We start from the raw sequence: 6201 nt of genomic DNA, 5'->3' as shown, positions 1-6201 counted from the left end.
CACAGAAAAATCAATTTGAAGCCCCGTAAAAAGGCCAAACAGATGGAACTGTCAATAAGAAAGCCGAGAAGAATTCTCAAACATAATGCATTTCCAACGCATCTGACGAAGATAACATGATAAGGATCCTACCAAAATGCTAATTCACCATACATTACTAATTACACTACAATGCCAAACAAATCAAACATACTTTTGAATAGAATTATGCGTCTGTGTGAGTGCAGGAACTGATGATGCATGCACCAACAGAACTTTCACACTTCTGCAAGAGGTTCATCACACAAAAAAAGGGAACTGAGGAAGGCAAATGAATCAAAATCAAACACCACACCTGTCAACTAAAGGTAGAATATGTCTCAAGCAAGCAAATTGGATTTAAGGCAGACAACTATTGACGACACATAGCAAATGATAACATGCAGCAACGGCAGAAAACTGCTAAATTTGTGCGGCAACGGCAGAAAACTGCTAAATTTGTGCAAATCCATCTTCCCAACATTGCAAGAATGCACCTAGAGAGATGCATACGAACTAGAAAGCACAAAAGAAATCAAGGAAAAGAAGATTTGCTTAAAACCAACTAATATTGCACAATGGTACTGATAACACCTACACAGCAAAAGGTAGATCCGGCCCTGCCCTTTCCAAAGGAGGCAGGCAAAACCAACTGCTCAAAACTGAATCACCACCAAGAAACTCACTTCAAAACAGGGGCCGCACACTTGGTTCCATTTGGAGTCCGATTTTCAATACAATAACAATTGCAAGGAATCCCACTAATGCACAAGAAAATCCAGGCCTGTCAGAAAACCAAGCATCTAAACTGAATTGACTCCCAAGTTTTCCCACACTTGTTTCCAGGTAAAGAACTCAACTAAATGTTCCAAACAAGTAAGAATAACTCGTTAAGTTAGCTGACGGTGAAGTGTGTCCAATTGAGACAAATTAACACCCAGAACAAAGAACAACATGACGTATTTTGTTTCCAGAGTGAACTACATCCAGCATATCAAATCAGAAAAAATTAGGCCTAGATGATTATAAGAATGAAAAGACATCAGGATTTGGCCAAGAGCCTTCATCATATAGTGGTCCACTAAACAGTATAAGAATGAAAAGACATCAGGATTTGGCCAAGAGCCTTCATCATATAGTGGTCCACTAAACAGTATAACACTACTGAAAAGAGTGCCGAGAAATCCAATCTTCTTGCTGTCAGAGCTAAGCTGTTATCAAGCTAACATAAAATAGAAGCATTTCTATGAGGTAGTACTGATAAAACTACCCTCGCCATCCACAATGCTATTCATGGAGACAAACTGACTAGAAGTTAGAGCCAGGAAAGCATTGAAAAGGTACATGCCACAAGGAAACTAGGATATGAACTAGGACATGCAGCTGATAACAAATTGTTACTACCTGGCGTACCAAAAGATCCAGACAGATTTCATGTGACCTTAAAAACATGCAAGGAGAGGTCACAAGTATAAATAGGTGAACCCTCAGATGGATGTAGCAAACTCGTTGGATCAATAACATTGCAATTCCCAACCCCTAGAACCCAGTACACCACATATCTGTGCTAGCATATTTTACTCATTTGCACATAGAATCCAACATCGGGCTAACAAGCTACAACATAAACTCAAATGAACACAAGGTAAGCATTTCTCAAACTCAATTCATTAGATGATCACACAGTGTAACAATTTTTGTTCCCACAGCCCAATATGTACAGAAAACAGAAAAACAAGGAAAAACTCAAAAAGTTGCATCACTCTGCTCAATTGAACATTATCACTCCGGGAGAGTTGAGACAACCACACAATCAGGCTCAATGAATTTTGGCATCTCGTTGTCTCGTTAAAACAACAGCCCAAGCTTCCACATAACAAACAAGGGAGCCATCTTAACATATAATTACCTAAGCTGTGCAAGCACTTGAAGCAAGACTTGGTTAACAATCCAAAGTCCGCCAACCCGTCCTACCTATGGAACAATCTATCAGACGTAAAGAGACCACAGAATAGTTCTTTACTTGAGATCAAAGAGCAGAAGTCAACACGAAATATAACAGCAGCTCATAAAAGTCGGATTTCTACACCTAAGGGACTTGATATGAATAAAGTTCTTTTCATTCTAGTGAAACTCTATATAAACAAAGACGGAGATAGGGAGAGAACCACCCTATTCTAGAAGCTGACAACTGCATGACTGGAGCACCAAAACGACCTTGAAAGAACAGGGCTGACAGCCTCATAACTGGAGACAAAAGTCAAATTTTTTTACCATGGTGATCACTGCCTATTCCGTTCCTTTAAAGAGTAATCCTTGATTAAAGAATAAAAAGAGAACAATAGCATGTTCATCCAAGCAGCAAAACTCAACATTATGTCTAGAGAGTCCACAATGATAAATGCGCCAGTTGAAATCAGTGTCTCTAGAATCAGATATCACGGATGGCACAATCTTAATGCAAGAATTAATTGCCCAGTTTAGGAACTTCACAGGACAGAGATCTTGGTAAAGCTTCAACTTGTAGAGGATATCCAACCTGACGTGTAGACCTTTCAGAGAGGTTTTACTCCACTACATAAAAGCATAGCAACATAAGCAGCATAAAACAAACTTGCTTTGCTTCATCCTTTACACAAAAGAGAACAGACTTTGCTTCATCCTCTAGAAGCTAATTAATGAAAATATTACTTCAATAGAGATAAAAATATTACTGGCTTCACACATCCATCTAAATCCAAGATTCCACCTGCAATGCCATAACAACTCGAACCACACCTAGTTCAGAAAATCAGTGCTAGAATAAGAAAAATCAAGTGGAAGCTAATCACTCAACAGCCTTACTAGAGCTTCCAAGAGAGTCGACCATCGCAAATTACCAAAAGAAATTGGATAAATATGCAAGATGTCCAAATCCTCACCCATGGCAACTCTTCAAAATAAAAATCACAGACGTCGTCAAGCTGAGATAAAATTTTCAAGCGAGTCTACCCTCGCAAATTACCCACAAGAAATCGGATGAATTGAAAATATGCGAGACGTCCAAATCCCCACCCCATGGCAACTCCTCGAGATAGAAAACACGGACGTGATTGAACTGTTCCAAAATTGCTGCACACAATTTCAGGACCACCAAGGCACAAAACCCGATCACGACTTGTCACACACTGAACATCTATTGCAATCAAGACACAGAAATAAGTATATGACTCGAATTTCTTATCAAGACTTGCATCATCAAATCTCACAATCCAGACGGATCGACTACAGCAACAGATTGAACATAATAATCAGTCACCTTATAATAAACTAGACGTGATAAAAAAAAATGAAAAAGAAAAGGATGCTGATGAGAAAGTAGATCCGGTTCGGAAATCTGGAAACTAGACCAGAGGTTGCCCTTTAACGTCTAACTCAAAACTACAACCATATCACAGCTACCCTAGAAGAACTGAATGGAAAAGAAGACCTGATAATAAGAGGAAAGATGCTATCCAGTAGATTCCAGATTCAGCAATAAGTGGAGGAGCTTGACCATTCCCAATACCCCTCACTTTCCCTGCAAGATCCAACTCAACCCAACTCAATACCCCAAGAGATGTCTACATGCGTTTTTGCCTCCATCAATAAGAAAAATATCTTGTCAATGTAATATCCCGCAACAAGCAACTTGAATGAACAAGCAGACAATGTTGAGGAAAAGAGCGCTGCACCAAAAACACCATAATCACATCTTAAAAAATTAAGTGGTACTCTCCATCAATGTAGGCCACCAAACAAGAAGCGGACAACTCATTATGCAAATGGAACAACCGCTACACTGCGAAAATATAGTAGAAACAAGAAATTAGGAAAAACAAAAAGGTAAGAAATAGGTTGAAATAATTTGGTCAACAGACGGAATTCAACCGACAACCCCCACAATAAGCAAGTTGACAAAAACAACATTATGCACATGAGAAACAGAAAAAAGAAACTGATGAATCAACTGAAATGTCCTACCAAAACTGGACCTGCATCCTCCCAAATTTTACTTTATGCAACTGCAAGCACAGAAAGTAAAACTCAATTACCCCATCCTACCCCACAAAGTCATCATCAAACTCATAAGATGAGAGAGAGAGATAAAGAGTGTGCCCACGTTTCCTCTAAGGAGATGAGATTTGCACAATAGCAACGTTGAGGGCTTGCAACTGGATGTAAATCGACATTTTCCCATCATCAACATTCATCATGAGCCTACTACTTGATCAAATAAAATTATTCTGTAGTAAGGAGATGAGGAAAAAAAGAAGGCAAAGACGAAAAGCACGCATCAATTTTACAATCAAGAACAACACCACCTCAGTCGGGGTAACAAAATAACAGCAGCTCAAACTTGTGTATAAGGACCAAAGAAGGTTGATTTCTTGACCTAAATGGCCTAGGAGTAAGCGAAGGTTCGGAATTATCCAGAAGACGGAACTCTAAAAGAAGCCTCTAATCCCTGTATAACAAATAAGCTAAGAACAATCTGCAACCAAAGAAAAGAAACTTGCACCCGTTTCACCTAACAACTTGCACTACACCTACATTGGAAAACCAAGGGAGAGAACAGGAGGTAAATATAATCGATACAATATTGTTAAACTAAAAAGAAGATGAAGAATCAGGTCCAAACCAATGCTCACTGCCTGCTGAAACCCCAAAGAAGGTCCAAAGCATCACATACATGATAAACACCTTGAAATACGAATCCAAACATGACAAGATTAAACTATGACAGGCCCTGATATGTTCACTAATCACCCCTATGATCATCAAGAAAATAATTACATGACTGAACCTCCCACAAGAAGGAATACTCGAATCTCAAAACCCCTACTCATGCTCCAGTTCAACTTCACAAAAAATTACTCAACCAACAGGCTGAACAAGAGCAAATGACAACATATCCTCTATGTGCTTAAAAGATCAAGGTCAAGAAGCCCCAACAAGAAGAATAAAGAACTAGACTTGTGAGTAGAACAATGATGATAACAAAGCAGAAGAGAAACTTGTCCGTGCAAGTATCATGCAAAAACCAATTTGACATTGACAACCCTAAGATCTGAACATCCTCACAGATTTTCTTTTTCTTCAACGGCAAAGAGCTAACCCAGCAATAACCAACACATGAAGCATACCTGGTGGTTAAATGTCATGCAGATGGATATAGTGACCAATTTTACAACCACAAAATTAAAAAATTAGCTGCAAAATGATCACAGAATAACACAAAAGGGTCCCCAAATTTATCATCCTGTAGCAAATCAATGTATTTGGTAATCGCATATAATCATCCAAAAGCACAGAACAAAAACAAAAACATGAACTGATTAAATACAAAACTCCCAAACTCCTGATCGCATACTCGACTTTCCGCAAAAGGTCCCCAAAAATTAGAATTAGCTGCTAAATAATCACGGAATACCTCAAAAGGCCCCCAAACATATCATCGATGAAAACACCTACAATTAGGACAAATGCAATCATCACCTTCCTGTAGCAAATCGACATATCTAATAATCCATATGGGTCATCCAAAATTATAGAACATACCAAAAAGGGAACCGATTAAATAAAAAATTCTCAAACTCCTGAACACGAACTAGACTTGGCTCTCCACCGCCATCCCCACATCCATAACGACCTAGGAAAAGATATCCAGCTAAGCACATGAACTGTTCCAAAAAATAGATTGAATCAATGAATCGATAAAGGCTCAGGTTCAACCTAACAAAATTCACGGGATCGCTAGATTTTCCAATTCAAAAAAAGCGAAATTGACCAATTTTCCACATAAAAAAATTGAAGAATTACCTACAAAATAATCACTTGCTTCTCGTTTATAAGTTCGAAATTGATAATTGCATATGATCATCCAAAAGCACACAACAGAACAAACAGAACCGATTAAATTCAAAACTCCCGAACTCCGGAAAGCATACTGGACTCTCCATTACCATCCACGCATCCATAACCCGGGAAACCAGCTATGCACATAGAGCATTCCAAGAAATAGATTGAATCAGTGAACTGTGAATAAGCAGAAGAGAATCAGGTTTAAACGACAGGTCCACGGCATCGCTGAACTCCCCAAAACAATAAAAAACGAGATCTTTAAACAATCTTTTGACATATAAAGTTGAAAATTGATGCAAA

The 6201-nt window shown here is 38.6% G+C and overlaps 1 long non-coding RNA gene across 1 annotated transcript; it reads right to left on the bottom strand.

Moving 5' to 3' along the window:
* Positions 1 to 1124: 1124 nt before the first annotated feature.
* LOC124894687 lies at positions 1125 to 6188 on the bottom strand. The gene is made up of 3 exons (XR_007051302.1): positions 5860 to 6188; positions 5599 to 5720; positions 1125 to 5507 (listed from the first exon to the last, which is right to left on the bottom strand). It is a non-coding gene; the product is annotated as an uncharacterized LOC124894687 (long non-coding RNA).
* Positions 6189 to 6201: the final 13 nt, after the last annotated feature.

Source organism: Capsicum annuum, unplaced genomic scaffold (genome assembly GCF_002878395.1).
Source record: "Capsicum annuum cultivar UCD-10X-F1 unplaced genomic scaffold, UCD10Xv1.1 ctg76886, whole genome shotgun sequence".
Taxonomy (NCBI): domain Eukaryota; kingdom Viridiplantae; phylum Streptophyta; class Magnoliopsida; order Solanales; family Solanaceae; genus Capsicum; species Capsicum annuum.
Note: the sequence above shows the minus strand (reverse complement) of the source record. Positions and strands in the feature narration are given on the sequence as shown.